The 17678-nt window shown below is 37.5% G+C and overlaps 1 pseudogene across 1 annotated transcript in view; it reads left to right on the plus strand.

The window, feature by feature from the left end:
* Window positions 1-3801: 3801 nt before the first annotated feature.
* The window catches only part of LOC307051323 (large ribosomal subunit protein eL8-like), a 91073-nt pseudogene continuing 77196 nt past the window's right edge, over window positions 3802-17678 (plus strand). Inside the window, exon 1 of the transcript in view lies at window positions 3802-3864. The product of the transcript in view is annotated as a large ribosomal subunit protein eL8-like (transcript). The remainder of the gene's footprint in view (window positions 3865-17678) is intronic.

Here is a 17678-nt window from a genome sequence, read left to right on the forward strand (position 1 = left end):
AATAAATAAATTAAAAAAAAAAATTTAGGGCTTCCCTGGTGGCGCGGTGGTTGAGAGTCCGCCTGCCGATGCAGGGGACACGGGTTCGTGCCCCGGTCTGGGAAGATCCCACATGCCGTGGAGCGGCTGGGCCCATAAGCCATGGCCGCTGAGCCTGCGCGTCCGGAGCCTGTGCTCCGCAACAGGAGAGGCCCGCGTACCACAAAAAAAAAAAAAAAAAAAAAAAAAAAAAAAAAAAAATTTAGAAATATAAAAGGAAATTCAGGAAAAATAAAAACTCTAATATATGTTATAGCAGAACTTTTTTGGGGGGGCGGATAGAGAATTTGGCAGAAAAATTGAGGAACTCCCATAGGAAAGGTAATGAAATATTAAAAACTAGAGAAATATAATTTTCATATTTTTTTTGCTTTATAATATCAGGATAAATATGTAATCTAAGTCTAGTTGTTCAATTGAACTAATTTGAAGTTCTCAGTTAACAATCCCAATAACTAATGTGAACAATGTTAACTATAACATTAGCTGAGCTGTTTTTTTTGTTTGTTTCTTCTAAAGATTTCCACTAATTTTATCCTTCAAAATTTAATCCCTGGGATTTTGTTCTCAAGAAATGAAGGGTAAATTACAACCCTTCGTGGCTGTGCCGTGGTCATCCACATGTCCTATTACCACACAAAAATAGTCACATCCTCTTTTATTTTTTTATACAGCAGGTTCTTATTAATTATCCATTATATACATATTAGTGTATACATGTCAATCCCAATCTCCCAATTCATCCCACCCCCACCCCAACCCCCGCCACTTTCCCCCCTTGGTGTCCATACGTTTGTTCTCTACATCTGTGTAAGAGTCATATCCTCTTAAGCAGAACAGGAACACTTTGCATAGATTCAGCTTTACACATTCAAAGGACTACAAAAAATTTATGTACACTTAAGTTGATATCATTCTGGGATATCTACAAAGGATGATGCCTCTGTCACAACTGAATGCTTGTAACACCTTTATTTGAAGAAATTCTGCAGAATTGAATTTATACAATATCTTAATTATACAAACCTAGATTGTTGGTACAGAGTTTTTACTTATATATATTGTCCATCATTACTAGAACGCATAATATATCAGTATTCTGTATTTATGAATGTTAGACTTTAAAAGAATGCTTTATTGGAATGGTGATTTCTTTAAACTTTGTTTACCTCACATGCTATATATATTTGGATCTTAATAAAAAGCTAATAATCAAGAATAGAAAAAGAAAGTTGTAGAGGAATTAAGGAAAATATATTCTGCAGGAACTATGCTCAAGTGAAATGATTTTTAAAATCACTTTGAATAATAAGTGATGATAAACTTATGTGTAAGCATGTTTTAAAAATCATCAGTGTAGAATTAGGAAGAAGAAGGATGGAAATCTGTTCTCCTCTAAGACAGCTTTCTTTATTATGGATAATTCATTAGCTGGTCTAGTTTTGTTCTTATGTAAACAGAATGCTTATCTCATGAATATCATATACTATATCAACATTTTGAACTCTTACTATGTGAATGATACTAAGATCTATTAGGTCCTAAAAGATTTTGAAAATACTTCCATTCATCTTTGGCTGTACTTCCACAATATCTGTTCCAAAACTTTCCCACTTTTCTTAGTTTCATATTCACTGATATTAATTTATTGAGAAATCAAAGTTATCTAAAGTGATGTCTGTCTTCATTCTCTAGTTTCATAGCTCCTTTTTCCTACCCTCTAGCCTCAGGCCCAAAAGCATTTGCACTACTTCCAAAAACTAATTTCTGTACTTAAGTTTTCAGTTATAGCCCAAACTGAGCCCTGTATGCTTCATTTCTTATCCTCCTTTTTAACTTTTAATTTCATCAAACAGGTAAATACTCAACTAACACAGAGATAACGACTTAACCCTGATGCTGTCATTTTATGTTTAAACTACAGCCCTCCTTTTAAGTGACTAATATCTAAGGATTAATATCTCACAATCACTACATTTCCATGCTCTTTATTCTTTCCTTAACTCCCCCATCTTCCAAATTCCTTACTTTCAACTATCAAAACTATCAGGGATTCACAAATCACAAGACTAATAGTTGTTTCCAAGCCCACATTTTCCTTGACTTCCTGGAAGCCAGTTCTGTTTTCTTCTTACTCATTAAACATCTGAGTTCTTCACGTTTTATTTCTCAGTCTTCACCTCTACTTTCTCTGCTCATGAACGAATGCAAAGTGTGTATTTCCAATTGTCTACAGCTACTTGCATATGGGTGTCTTGTCTTATTTTAACACATTACATTTATATCTAAATTCATGACCATAAAATTATGTCTTTACACTAAGGCCAACGACAAGATCAACTCCTAAGTACTAAGAACCTACTTCCCCCCCAATTCCTGGGACCCAGAACACATTAGGATGATGGCTTGCAGAAAGACACCCTTAGACCCTGACTAGAAGAAAGGCCCAAGTGCCCCTCACATTTATCACCTCTGTTCTCTGGAGGGAAGTGAGTCCTGGAGGCTTTTAGGTGGTAATAATGACCTGCTGAGGGGCAAGGAAGCCCCAGCAAGTCTGGACCCCCATGGCTGGTTCTCCCGCCCTACCCACTGCAAGCTCTACAGTAGTAGCTGCGGGTCTCCTGCGCCAGAAGTGACCTTGTTAAAAGAGGTGGTCTCCCGAGGGGGACAGCCGCCCAGGGCCATGCACATCGGCTCCAAAAGCGGCTCATGGTGAAGAGGTGCTGGTCTCTTGGGGAGCGTCTGAGCAAAGCCTAGTGGAGCGTTTGTCCCTGGTGTGATGGAGATCTTCCTCACTGCCTCCATGTGCTCCAGCAACCTGCAGACAAAAGCACTGCCTGACTCAGAAATGCAACAACCTTCCGCTCCTCCTTGGAGAGGAGTTTGCTCTTCGTGCAGTCGTGGCAAAGACGCGCTCGGCGGCGGCTGAGGCGGACTGGGCATGCGCACGGCTTCCACGCAGGCTCCTCAAAGACGCGGGAGGGGCCGCACCGCTCTACACGCCGGACCTGGGCCCCAGCGGAGCGTTGTGCAACGTGTGAGCTCGGTGGACGTCTGGACGACGATGTGGTCGGGAGTGCCCAGTTCATACATTTCCACCAGAAGGTAGTTGGGCATCTGCTCGTCCTCGGTGCTGGAGAAGCAGGACGTGCTGGTGGAGTGCTTCTTGCCCACCGTGTGAGTTTCGTCGGTGTGCACGGTGCAGGGCCCTGGGTGGAGGCCTCTTTCCACAGACTCCGGGCGGCTCCTCGCAAGAACAGCACCAGTGCCGCCGGCGCCATCGCCTTGGCTTGCAGTGCCTTCCCACCACGGCCGGCCCGGCAACAAGGGCTGACTCCTTTTCCCATCTTTGTGGTATCCGCAATCGCGCGAGGAGCCATTTTAATCTGATTGAAAGCACTGATTCCTCCTTCACTTCCAGTCTTTCTAGCCAGACGCAAAACATACCACAGGGTGGCTGAGCCCACTGCTGTCATCCCCAAGGCAGAGAGGGCATTTCCAAAGAAGCTCCTAAGCCTATAGGAAACTGGGATCCTGACGTTCCCTTCGATATTCAGCTCATCTTCAGCTGCTGGAAGCTTCTCTCAAATATATCAGTATTTGAAACCTGCTTTCCGTGCATCAAGGCCAGCCGAGGCCACCCAAACACCACGGCTCCGGGGTGCAGATAGACTTCCACCACATCACTGGGGGGCACCACCTGGACCTTCTTTCTGTATTTGGTTCCTGGCCAGCATCTCGTGGACAAAGTTGGTCCAGGAAATGGTACCCCTGCTAGTGCTGGGCGAGATCAGCCAGCTCATGAGGACAGCAATGACAAACAAGGTGAGTAGATGCTCCCAGTACACTGGTCCTTCCTATCCTTGAGCCTTCTCTCCTCTTCATCATCTTCAAGGGTCCTCTCCTTGGATTTATCATTGTCCTTAGTCCTCTGCTTCCTACTTGAGGTATTAAAATAGTAAGTGCCGCCTAGAAGTTTCCACCTAGAAGTCTGACTGGATTATGGACTACATGCTTTTTCAGCAACAATCCACTGATCCCTTAAAAGGCAGGGGTTAGCAGTTGGCAGTTGCAAGCTCTGTAGCCTCGGCCCCCAGCCTAGGCAAGACCGTCCTGAGGCCTGTGGACAAAATTTAGCCCCCTCCTCACACTCAGGTGAAGAGACCCGGGTTCCAGCCTGAGCCTGGGGCCCTGAAGACACCTAGAATACAGACCAGACCCTAGGGAAAGGATATTTTTTCTTTCTTCGTTGCAATGCTTTTTATTTTTAGAGCAACCAAAAACATTTACTATAAAACCTGTTTTAAAAATGAAAGTAGTAGAAATGAAAACCTCATCATGATTCACTAGATTATGACAATCCAGTTACGAGCTGCAAGAATAATCCTTGCTCTTGAAAAGTGAAAAAAAGAGAGAGAGAGAGGGAGAGAGAAAAATAACCTACATCTATGACCTTTGTGGTAATATCAGTCTAACATATGCATCTTTCAAATGTAGAATGAGAGGACTGAAAGAAAGGGTCAGAAACACAATGGAAAAATTAACACCAATAATTCTTAGAATTTGGTGAAAAGAATAAATTTATAGATCAAAGAAGATCAGTGAACTGCCAGGAGGATAAGTAAAAGAAAACCACATAAAGTACAGCACACCAGAGGCTAAGGGAAAAATATTGAGATCACTACAGAAAAAAGACATATTGTACATAGAGGAATAATGATGTGAAGAACGGTCTAATTAAAAGGGGGGTGGGCAGGGAAAGCAAGAGAAAGGCCAGGACGCATTCTTAGAAAATGAAATCATAAGGAAGACACATTCAGATGTACAAAAGTTGAGAAAGTTAAATTATAACATAACAACATAATGAAGATAGTGTGTTATTGCCTGAGAACAGCATAAATCAATAGAGAATAAAGAATCCAGGAATAGACAAACACTTATAAATTAATTTAATTAAAAATTTTTTCCATTTTATTATTTTTTAACATCTTTATTGGAGTATAATATCTTTACAATGTTTTGTTAGTTTCTGCTGTATAACAAAGTGAATCAGCTATACGTATACATATATCCCCATATCTGCTCCTTCTTGCGTCTCCCTCCCACCCTCCCTATCTGACCCCTCTAGGTAGTCACAAAGCACTGAGCTGATCTCCCTGTGCAATGCTGCTGCTTCCTGCTAGCTATCTATTTTACATTTGGTAGTGTATATATGTCAATGCTACTCTCTCACTTCGTCCCAGCTTACCTTTCCCCCTCCCTGTGTCCTCAAGTCCATTCTCTACATATCCATCTTTATTCCTGTCCTGCCCCTAGGTTCATCAGAACCTGTTTTTTTTTAAGATTCTATATATCTGCGTTAGCATATGGTATTTGTTTTTCTCTTTCTGACTTACTTCACTATGTATAACAGACTCTAGGTCCATCCACCTCACTACAAATAACTCAATTTTGTTTCTTTTTATGGCTGAGTAATATTCCATTCTATATATGTGCCACATTTTCTTTATCCATTCATCTGTCAGTGGACACTTAGGTTGCTTCCATGTCCTGGCTATTGTAAATAGAGCTGCAATTAACATTGCGGCACATGACTCTTTTTGAATTATGGTTTTCTCAGGGTATATGCCCAGTAGTGGGATTGCTGGGTCATATGGTAGTTCTATTTGTAGTTTTTTAAGGAACCTCCATACTGTTCTCCATAATGGCTGTATCAATTTACATTCCCACCAACAGTGCAAAAGGGTTCCCTTTTCTCCACACCCTCTCCAGCATTTATTGTTTGTAGATTTTTTGATGATGGCCATTCTGACTGGTGTGAAGTGATACCTCACTGTAGTTTTGATTTGCATTTCTCTAATGATTAGTGATGTTGAGCATACTTTCATGCATTTGTTGGCCATCTGTATATCTTCTTTGGAGAAGTGGCTATTTAGGTCTTCTGCCCATTTTGGGGTTGTTTGTTTTATGATATTGAGCTGCATGAGCTTCTTGTATATTTTGGAGATTAATCCTTTGTCAGTTGCTTCATTTACAAATATTTTCTCCCATTTTGAGGGTTGTCTTTCCGTCTTGTTTATGGTTTCCTTTGCTGTGCAAAAGCTTTTAAGTTTCATTAGGTCCCATTTGTTTATTTTTGTTTTTATTTCCATTTCTCTAGGAGATGGGTCAAAAAGGATCTTGCCATGATTTATATCATAGAGTGTTCTGCTTATGTTTTCCTCTAAGAGTTTTATGCTGTCTGGCCTTACATTTAGGTGTTTAATCCATTTTGGCTTTATTTTTGTGTATGGTGTTAGGGAGTGTTCTAATTTCATTCTTTTATATGTAGCCATCCAGTTTTCCCAGCACCACTTATTGAAGAGGCTGTCTTTTCTCCATTATATATTCTTGCCTCCTTTATCAAAGATAAGGTGACCATATGTGCGTGGGTTTATCTCTGGGCTTTCTATCCTGTTCCATTGATCTATATTTCTGTTTTTGTGCCACTACCATACTGTCTTGATTACTGTAGCTTTGTAGTATAGTCTGAAGTCAGGGAGCCTGACTCCTCCAGCTCCGTTTTTCTTTCTAAGGATTGCTTTTGCTATTTGCAGTCTTTTGTGTTTCCATACAAAATTATTTTAATTTTTGACAAAGGTGCCAAAGCATTTCAGTGGGGAGGTAAATTCTTTAAGCAAATAATCCTGCATCAACTGGATACACATAGGGAATAAATAAACCTTAATCCCACCTAATAGCATATAAAAACATTCATTTGAGATGGAGCAAAACTAAAATGCAACAGTTAAAACCCTAAAAGTTTGGAAAAAACAGTAGTGCATTCTTTATGCCCCCTGAGGTAGACAAAGCTTTCTTAGAACATAGAAAGGAATAATAAGAAAGAGAAAACATGATAAATTTGACTTCATTAAAATCAGACTTTATCCAAATAGGAAACAATAAAATACACAAGCAAAATTTATAGTTGACAAAAGCCCTGTATAAAAAATATGTAAAGTACTCTTAAGACTCAACAATAAAAAGACAATCTAAAACAATGGGTAAAAAACTTGGATACCTCACAAAGAAAGATGTACAAGTGTGTAATAAACATGAGAAAAAAGTTCAACATTATTCATAAGGAAAAATTTAATTGAAGTCAAATTTATAGATATTCACTAGAATGGCTAAAATTTAAAAGCCTTTTAACACCAAATGTTGGTCAGGATTCAGAACAACTAGTTCTCTCACATGCTGATGATCATGTAAATAATGCACCCTCTTTTAAAAAAAGAAAGTTTGGTTGCTTATTATGAAGGTATATATCTGTCTCTGAAATTCTACCATAAATTTTTACCCAAGATCAATGAAATTCCATGTCTACAAATAGTCTGCTGCAAGAATGTCCAGAGATGCTTTATACAAGAGTCAAAAACGAGAAGTGGCCCTGCTGTCTGTTCATAGGAAAATGCATGAATATTTTGTGGTAAAGTCATATAACAAAATACTACTCATCAATACAAAGAAACAAACTACTAATACATATAAAAATAGATGCTTCTCACAAAAAATGTTGGCAAATGAACCCAATTCAAAAAATTATATGCTGTATGATTCCATTTGTAATATATTCTAAAACAGGCCAAACCAATCAATGATGGAAAAAAACAATTATAACATTGTTTACTGCTGTGGACGGTGAAGGTATTGATGAAAAACAGCCACATGTTAACTTTCTGAGGCGATGGAAATGTTCTGTCTTCGCAGTATATGCATTTGTCAAAACTCATCAAATTATACATTTAAGCTTTGCTTATTTCACTCTAATTAAATTTTATTTCAAAGAAATAAAAAAGAAAGGTAAACAGATACTGAGCTCTAGTTAGTAGGTTTCCTTTTTATTTGTTGTTTAGTGGTATAAGTTACCAATTTTGAAATATCTTCTGTTTGCTAAGTTTGAGCAAATGTGTAATGAGGACCAGATTTCTGCCTTTTTGGAAGAGAGTTAAAAATATTAAAAAGAAAAAAATATCTAGAAGGTGTACTGATGTGTTGGATAAAATTAGAGACACCAATAAGAGCTCTTCAGTTCAGTAGATAGATACAGAGATATGCATATTTTCGACTTCTGTTCACTGTTAAGGTGTAGAAGGTATGAATATACCTGGTGCCCAGTTTTGTTTTCTAAGAACTGTTGTCCATATAAAGGGAACAAGAAGTGTAGCCAATAATAGGGCTGAGCCAGAAAAAGTGAGATGCATGCTTGGGCCATCCTGTAGTGCCAGACATTAAAGAAGTGCTATAAGAATCATGGAGATATGTCAGGAGAGGACCCCATACATTCAGAGACAGGGAGAAAGAGAGAATTTTAAAGTAAAAAAGGAAAACTGTCCACAACTGGTGAGTGTGAGAAGAGCATGAAGCAACTTATCTGTAAAGTTGAAATTAAGACAAGGTGAAATGTAATAAACTATATTCCAGTAGATGTCTTAAAAATGATTGAAAGCCACTAGACTAATCTCTTCAGTGTGTCTGAACTCACCCCTGGAATTCTGACTGCATTCTTCTTTTAACAATACTTTCACAATGAATGATGCCTACTATTTCCTACATCCCTGTCACAACCAGTCCCTCAGAATTCACCTGTTTTCTTCTCCATGAGACTTTTTAGCTCACCATCTTTACACCTGACTGGAGAGACCACTCAGGTGTAATTTATAAATGCTTTTCTTATGTTACTCTTACTTTTTGCTGTCTCTTGTTTTAAAACTTTTGAAGCCATAAGGGGCAGAAATACTATTTCTACTATTGCCAACCCTAACAACTAACTACTTTTCATGAGCCAAGCAGATGCTTAATATTTTCAGTCTGATTGTTTTTCATATGAAAAATCCTATACTAGAAAGTTAAGTTTTTTCATGTTTGGAATTTTTTAAAATCGGAACTCATTTTGTAAATGCAAATGTGTTTTAACTTACGAGTTACTTTAGTTAAGTTCAAACATCAGTCAGTTCATGAGCTTACATTTGCTACTCTCTCTTGTAGAATACAGCCTCTATTATTCAGTGAAAATGTTTTCATACGTTGACTCTATTTTAATCACATTCATCAAAACTACCCAATTTCCTGGTCCTTGCCAGATATAACATGGTCTTGGTGGGCAGATAACATTATTATATGAAAGCCTTTATCTTTAGTGGGTTCTGTACTGACAGGAGGAGAGAGTATGAGCAGATGCTTGCAAACTCCAGTGGCCATCTGCTAAGCCCTGAGCAGCACCCCTGACAGGAGCAGTCTGCAGAGAACTTACTTGTAAAGCACCCACATTGTGAATGAAATGGTTTTAGTGGTCTCTGAGGCTATTGCTCTGTCACTCTTTGTCAGCACTAAAACTAATGTGGAAATAAAAGTAAACAAAGCATCTTTCCTTCCTGTGTTTCCAAAAATATATTGACTTGTTTAAACATCTAACTCTAGTGCAAACAAACATGATTTTATTATAATTGCATTTAAATCTTGATGGAAAACAGACACCTCTCCTCAGATAGCTTTTCCTCTTTAAGATTATGCATACAGGCTTAAAACTGAACTCTATTCTACTCTTCAAGGAGAAGATCCAACTTTTAAAATTTTATAGACGTAATTTTCTCCCCTAGACATACTAAATGCCACATCCTAATATCTGCATATACTAATATTACCTGATAAAACCTGCATTAGTCTGCTAGGGCTAATCTAACAAAATGCTGCAGATTGTATGGCTTAAACCAGCGGTCCCCAACCGTTTTTGGCACCAGGGACAGGTTTCGTGGAAGACAGTTTTCCAGGGGTGGGGCAGGGGAGGGTATGGTTCAGGTGGTAATGCGAGGTAGTTTTTCCACGGATGGGGAGACATGGGGAGCGGCAGATGAAGCTTCGCTTGCTTGCCGGCCCCTCACCTGCTGCTGTGTCGCCCGGTTCCTAACAGGCCATGGACCACTATGGGTCCATGGCCCAGGGGTTGGGGACCCCTGGCTTAAACAACAGAAATTTATTTTCTCACCATTCTGGTGGCTAAAAGTCCAAGATCAAAGTTGGTTGGTTTCCACTGAGGACTGTACAGGAAGGGTCTGGTCCAGGTCTCTCTCCTGGGCTTATAGATGGCGCCTTCTCGGGGTGTCTTCACATGGTTGTTCTTTTGTGTGTGCATGTGTTCTGTTTCCCTGAACTCCTTCAGAGCCTCTTTCTCAGTAAGAGAAATAAGAGCCTCTTATTTCTCTTAATCGTGACTTCACTTTATTCCCATCACTGCTTAGGCATTGTATGGGACCACCTTCCTCAATTTCTCCTCTTTCACACATTTAATACTTCACCATTTAATGGACTCCTATTACAAGCTTGAAATAGTGTTAATTTCTGGAGAGAGAATAAATTTACCCTCATAATATATAGTTAGGAGATGACCTCTGATTGTGTTTATAGTTGTGCATCTCAGGTGGTATTGTATAGTGGCTGAAAGCAGTGATCAGTGAGCATTTAAGAAAACTGGTTTAGCTTTAGATGTGTTGAATTTGAGGAGATTGGAGTTGCGGAAAGGGAAACTGTACAGAAAGGGAAAACTTGGCAACAAAGTTGCATTTCATCAGCCTACAGGTAGTAGTTGAAGTGATTTAAACACTGAAGATCTTAAAGGATTTCCCCAGCAGTTCTGAGGAGGAAGACGAGTAAAGGGCTGACGATGGAATCTTGGTGATCAGGCACTGTCCAAAAATACAGCAGAGGCTGTTCCTGAACTTTAGAATTTCAAAAATTCTTAGATTTTTTTGATATTTCAAAATAAAAATTAATTTCTAGTGTTTGGCCGATTTTAACAGCTTAGAACCTATTTCCCTGTCCTAAAAATCAAACATACACAGGTGAAAGCTGGTGTAGAATAAGTTCATTCTGATGCCTTGGTATCAAATATACACTCTAAACTTTTATCACTTTACCTTTTACCTTTATCCTTGTCAAGTCTCTCTTGTAACTGCTGAGTCCCAGTGTCCCTTCTCAAGTTTAAATTATCTCCATAAATTTTCTTCTCATCCCCTAATTCAGGACCTTTTATGAAGGCTGCTTTACTCACATCTCAGAGTCCTCCATCACTGACATATTCACTTGGGGATCTAGCTTCTCTCTACAAACTAAACTGAATCTCCACTGTTGCTGGTCCCAAAGACAAGCACCCAGACAGTTTTCTTTCATTTTTTTCCCAGCTTTTTTCAGATATAATTGACATATAATGTTATGCAAGGTATACAGTGTGATGATTTGATATACATGTATATTGCAAAATATCTACCATGTTAAGGTTAGTTAATACATCCTTCACCTCACATGAGTACCATTTTGTCATTGTTTTTGTCTTGGTGAGGCCATTACAGCTCTACGCTCATAGCAGCTTTCAGTAGGCAATATCAGGCTGCTAACTATGGTCATCAGGCTGTACCTTAGATCCCTGGACCTTATTTATCTTATAAGTGAAAGGTTGTACCCTTTGACCTGTGTCTCTCTATTTCCCCGACCCCTCAGCCCTGAGCAACCGCCATTCTACTCTTTGTTTCTGTGTGTTCAGTGTTTTTATGTTTTACATATAAGTGAGGTAATACTGTATTTATTTATTTTTCATAGAGAGTTTTCTTATAATGGGTCTAAAGGCAAATCACCGGGGAAACAGAACAATCTAAACAATTTAGATATGGATCGATGGCAAAGATTAGAGTATTTTTAAGTCAACAGTTCTTGAACTTACATTTCTGCCTTCCATTTGAGATAGTAAAATGAAGGTCATTCTGGCTTTGGATTCTGGCTTCATATTTTTGAGAGTAGGATTCCCACCCTCAAACTTATCTCAGTACTCAAACAAAGTAAAGGGGTCTTGAAAACTTTGCCCACTGTATCCATTATGTCTGAAAAGAAAATTGAAATTAACTCTGATGACACAAATTAGACAGAATGAGGAGGTTCTCTATCTCTCTCTTTATTAAACAGGAGACTCAAAGAAAATAATTTAATTTTTTTCCCTAAGTATTGTCTCAAATCCTAGCTTCATATGGGTGAAGATTTATTTTCTTTGGTCAAGTTTTCTTCTCAAGGAAAAGCTGTGGGTGAGGTGAGATATGGGTGTGCAGTGAGGTGCAAAAACTAAATATATCTCAAATAGACCTTTGAAGAAGAGATCTTAGTGTGATTAGAGGAAAAGCAATTCTTCAAAGTTTTATGATCCTCTTTCCTGGTTAGATTGCAGTATGTGTGAAGAAAAAGTGATTGGACATTTCTTCAGATAAAAATAGTTACTTTAACTATTGAAAACCTGATTACAGTTAACTAGCAACTGGTTATTCTTCTCCATGTTATACAAATTCTAGCCCTAAGCCAGTCAGTCTCAAACTCTTCATATCTATCAGTGAGTTATCACTAATCCCAAGGAACCTAGGGTTAACTGTATGTGTACACATCCACATGTACAACAACTATGTGGATAAGAATAAGCAAACAAGAACCTCAAAGCATGTATGTACTGGCTCAGTAGTAGTACCTCTCCATATAGTTTTTATCTTTTTTTTTTTTAAGGCTGGATCTACTTCATTTTTAACACCAAAATAAAGCCAGATGAATTAAAGATTTACATATAAATAGTGAGATAAACTTCATGTATTTCTGCATTGTTTCAATTCTTTTAGCAAGCACACTTCAAAAAATGTTTGAATACAGTAAAATATACATAACATAAAATTTACCATTTTAACCATTTTTAAGTGTACATTTCAGTGGCGTTAGTACATTCACTTTGTTGTGCAACTATCACCACCATCCATTTTTCCAGAAATTTTTATATTCCCAAATTGAAACTCTGTACCTATCAAACAGCTCCCCATTCTACTCTCCCCCGATTCTACTTTCTGTTTCTATAAATTTGACTACTCTAGGTAATTCATATAAGTAGAGTCATACAGTATTCGTACTTCTGTGGCTTATTTCATTTAGCATTAATGTCTTCAAGGTCCATCCATGTTGTAGCATGTGTCAGAATTTCCTTCCTTTTTAAGGCTGAATAATATTCGATTGTAGTTTATTTATCCATTCATCTACTGATGGACATTTAAGTTGCTTCCACCTTTTGGCCATTGTGAATAATGCTGCTATGAACATAGGTAGACAAGTGAGAAAAGACAGCAGAGAGCTCTTTCCCCAAACCTCACCCTACCCCATCCCTGTCTGTAACTCAGGAACAGAGCTCTCACCAGAAACCAAATTGGCCAGAAACTTGATCTTTGACTCCTAACCTTCAAGAACTGTGAGAAAATAAATTTCTGTAATTTAAACCATATGGTTTTGATCTTATTTCACTCATTATTCTATGATGAAATTTTGTATAAATTATCATTAGAATTAGTTTTTTTGTGTGAAGTCTTTAAAAAGGAGTAATTATGGTTAAATGCTCCTTTAATTAATAGTATCTGAAAGCATTTAAAACACTGTTCACTTATCTGTTTCTCAACAAGACAAAACAAAGCCTAACAACTCTGCTGCTGTAAAAATTAGTTTCTTAGGTGTAAATGGTACAGGGGCAGTTCTTCTTGATGATTGTATTTGTGTCATTCTTTAGCTTTATTCATACTTTATCTTGAACTAGCTTCTAAAATCTACCATTGAAAACAGCGTGAAAGCTCCTGAATTAAGTTCTCTAAGGGTGGCCTGCTCACTTTCTCCTGAGGGAAATGAAGTATGCCTGTGGCTGTTAAAGGATGATGTTCTTTATTTATTTCTTCCGAATGCATTTCCTGGTGTAGATGGGAGAACTCAGTCCTTTCAGAAATTGGCTGAACAAATTAAATCAGAATTTTGTTCTTCCCACCTCCTCGATTTCCCCGATCCTTCTCAACGTCTTCTTAATGGATGTTGTCCTTTGAGCCATAATTCATCTGCTACAGAACATGCAGTTTCAAGTGAGGGTAGTAATTTCCTAAGGGGACTTGACTGTCAGAGAAATTCCAACAAAAAACCTAATTTTAAACTTAATGTTTCTTATAAATCACACCTAAGAAAACAAGGGGAGTTTTCCCTTTGAATGCTATTGAAACCAAATTAAACTAAAGTAGAAGAAATTTAATGGTTGGAAAGCATGGGTTGGGACTCAGAAGAAAACATCTTGTGTTTATTTTGTTCTATTCTGTGGTAATTTATGAAGTCTTTAGTTTTCACCCCCTTAATATGTAACATCAATAATTTTATCAGGTGAACATTAAGAGATGCTATCCTCTTTAGGGTGCTACCAGTAGGTGGGCTAATGTTTAACCAGCAAAAGAAAAGAAAAAAATCCAGGAAGTCCTCTCATTTATTTCAAGATGAAGTAAAATGAGTCAGGCATTTTTTTGATGAAAGATCATAATTATTTTATAACCTGAAATGGGAAAATCTGACCATTGATGAAGCCAAAGAGAAGACAGGACCCTCCTCCAGAAACACACATTAAATTGCTTAGGATCAGTACTCCATCTCCTTTCCCCTCCTTCAGGCATTCCTTTCTTAGATCTTTTATCAAATATCTTTACTACAAGGAAAAAATTAGGCTGGACAAATGAGTATATAATTCATAATTTTTCTATTCTAGTAAAGCTTTCTTTCAAAAGATCAGCTGAAGGATAGCACATCACCTGTAGTCTGTGTAGCATTAGAATCATGATAAAGTACAAAACCTCCAGAATTTATGCATAGCTAGTATAACCCTCATTCTTGTTTTAATTAAAAACGTCATACACTGATATTTGGTATTTTCACATGTAGAGATGCAAATTAAATAGTTCCAGCCATTAGAAAAATTTTGATATTTGTTGCAATGAATAAGTGTTACATTGAAATACATTAAAATAAACATGTTGTATATTACTGCTCATTTCTATATTCACATGTTTATGCTTAAACATATATGGGAAGCTGTACGCATAGATAGAGACTCTGTTTCTGAGGACTAACAGACTCAGATTTCCATTTATTAGTTATATGCTTCTGGAAATGTTGCTTAGTCTTTCTAAAACTTATTTCACACTATGCAAAATTGGGGCAGTTCCAAAGGACATTTCACGTGATTTCCCTGACGATTACATAAAATCGTGTGTGTATGTGTGTGTGTGTGTGTATACACACATATATATGTAATTAAAATTTTTGTATCTTTTTTAGCCCCCTTCACCTGTTATGCACACTTCCCCCCTGGCAACCAATAATCTGTTGACACATGACAATGATAGGCCCATAGATGATTCTAGGTATAGGTTTCCACCATAGCTGTTTTTGAACTTTCACAGTTTTTAGTATTGTAAAGGATTACAGAAGACAGTCTTCACAGGGAGCTTCTAAAGTTGGCTACTACTAATAATCCCTTCTCTCCATCATGCTTATTAACGTTAATGTGATTTTTAAAATGTTTTCACTCCTCAGTGCAATGCCTTATTTGACGCTCAGGTATAAATCCTAATTAGTTTAAACTCATTGTGGTAATATGGTAATAAGGCATATGCACAACAGCATCAGTCTGGAAGTGATGCAGAGAGCAAGTCCTTTGGTAAATTCTAGGGAAATTTTCCTCATTCTCAGAAAAGTGAATCTCTTCCTCCTGCAAACTTTGTCATATTTGAATGTAACATCAGGAAATGGCAAAGTCATCTTAGAAACATGAGGAGAGCTCACTTGAGAAAAACTAAGGGCAGGATCATGAAATCAAGTGCAAAGATTAAAACAACCAACTCTGGAATAATTGTACCTTTGTACATTTTACTATGGGAGATATTTTTGGCCTTAAATTTTAATTATTTTGAGTGAAATTTATCTTATTTTGAGTAGAAAGTAATTTCACCCATCCATTATTGGTACAGTTAGCTGAGGAGAAGTGGGGGAAAAAACCTCAGTATTTGAGGTTTGGAGGCTGATAATTTCATTTATCTGGTGTAAAACATTTTTAAACAATTGTTGTATATGGCTCAAAACAGATTCTGTGTAATCATCAAGCCATAGCATTAGGGAAAGTGGAAAGTCAAATTCAAGATGTTGGTGTTTGTTGGATAGTGCCTGCCAAGCACGTGTATGCTTTTTTTTTTGGTAAAAGTAAACAATATTTCAGACCGAAATAATTTTCCAATCTTTGGTAAATAAAATATTTTATATATTAACTATGTATTTATAATTTTCATTCTCTTGACAATTTACTATCATAAAATACTCTGATAATTTTGTGGTCAAACATCTTCCACTCAGGGTGTATATATATATATATTTTTTACTCTTAAAAATACCTGTAGACTTTCGTTTGTCTCAATTAGGTAAAGTACCCATCCTCATACTAAAAACATCTAAAGAATGGTGGTTAAAACATATTTAACTTAATCAACCAGTTGGAAAGGAGGTATAGAATATTCAGAAGCTAAAAACTAATTGAAAAGAGGATCTAGAGATGTCAGCAGAGAATTGAAGCTTTCTTTTGCCTTGAAAACATTTGATAAACCTTATTAACTTTTAGGCCACTGTGGATAAAGCCCACAGCCTACTCAAATGTGTGGAAGCTCATAAGAGACCCTTTGCCCCATTAAACTGGAATCCAAGAATAGTTCATCTTTACTGTAACAGTTAGCTGTAACTGCCCAGCCTCATTTTGAAAGTACACACAGTTCATGACTTCAAGGAGAACTGCTTGTATAAACCTTGGCTCTCAGGAGTAGAATATTTTTTTTTCTTTAGATTTCATAACCACAGGTCAACATCACAGCAGGTTTGCATACCAAATTCACACTGTCTGGATATCAGGCAATCTCAGGTGTACAATTTGTTGGAGGTGGTATGGCATCCATATAAAATGTCAGAAGCAGGAGCAATTCTCTTCAGAGTAAACTGCCTTCAACACTGGCCTCAAATTTGTCCTCAAACAAGGCTCAAAGAAATGAGCTTATGGTGTAAACAACACAATCAAAAAAATGGGTAGAAGACCTAAATAAACATTTCTCCAAAGAAGACATACAGATAGCCAAAAGGCACATGAAAAGATGCTCAACATCGCTAATTATTAGAGAAATGCAAATCAAAACTACAATGAGGGATCACCTCACACCAGTCAGAATGGCCATCATCAAAAAGTCTACAGATAATAACACTGGAGAGGGTGTGGAGAATAGGGAACCCTCCTACACTGTTGGTGGGAATGTAAATTGATTCAGCCACTATGGAGAACTGTTTGGAGGTTCCTTAAAAAACTAAAAATAGAGCTACCATATGATCCAGTAATCCCACTCCTGGGCATATATCTGGAGAAAACCATAATTCTAAAAAATACTTGCATCCCAATGTTCATTATAGCACTATTTACAATAGTGAGGACATGGAAGCAACCTAAATGTCCATTAACAGAGGAATGGATAAAGAAGATGTGGTACATATACACAATGGAATAGTACTCAGCCATAAAAAAGAATGAAATAATGCCATTTGCAGCAACATGGATGGACCTAGAGATTATCATACTAAGTGAAGTAAGCCAAAGACAAATATCATATGATATTGCTTAAATGTGGAATCTATAAAAAATGATACAAATACTCATGAATACAAAACAGAAATAGACACACAGACATAGAAAACAAACTTATGGT

The sequence above is a fragment of the Hyperoodon ampullatus genome (assembly GCF_949752795.1).
Source record: "Hyperoodon ampullatus genome assembly, chromosome: 4".
NCBI classification, from domain to species: domain Eukaryota; kingdom Metazoa; phylum Chordata; class Mammalia; order Artiodactyla; family Ziphiidae; genus Hyperoodon; species Hyperoodon ampullatus.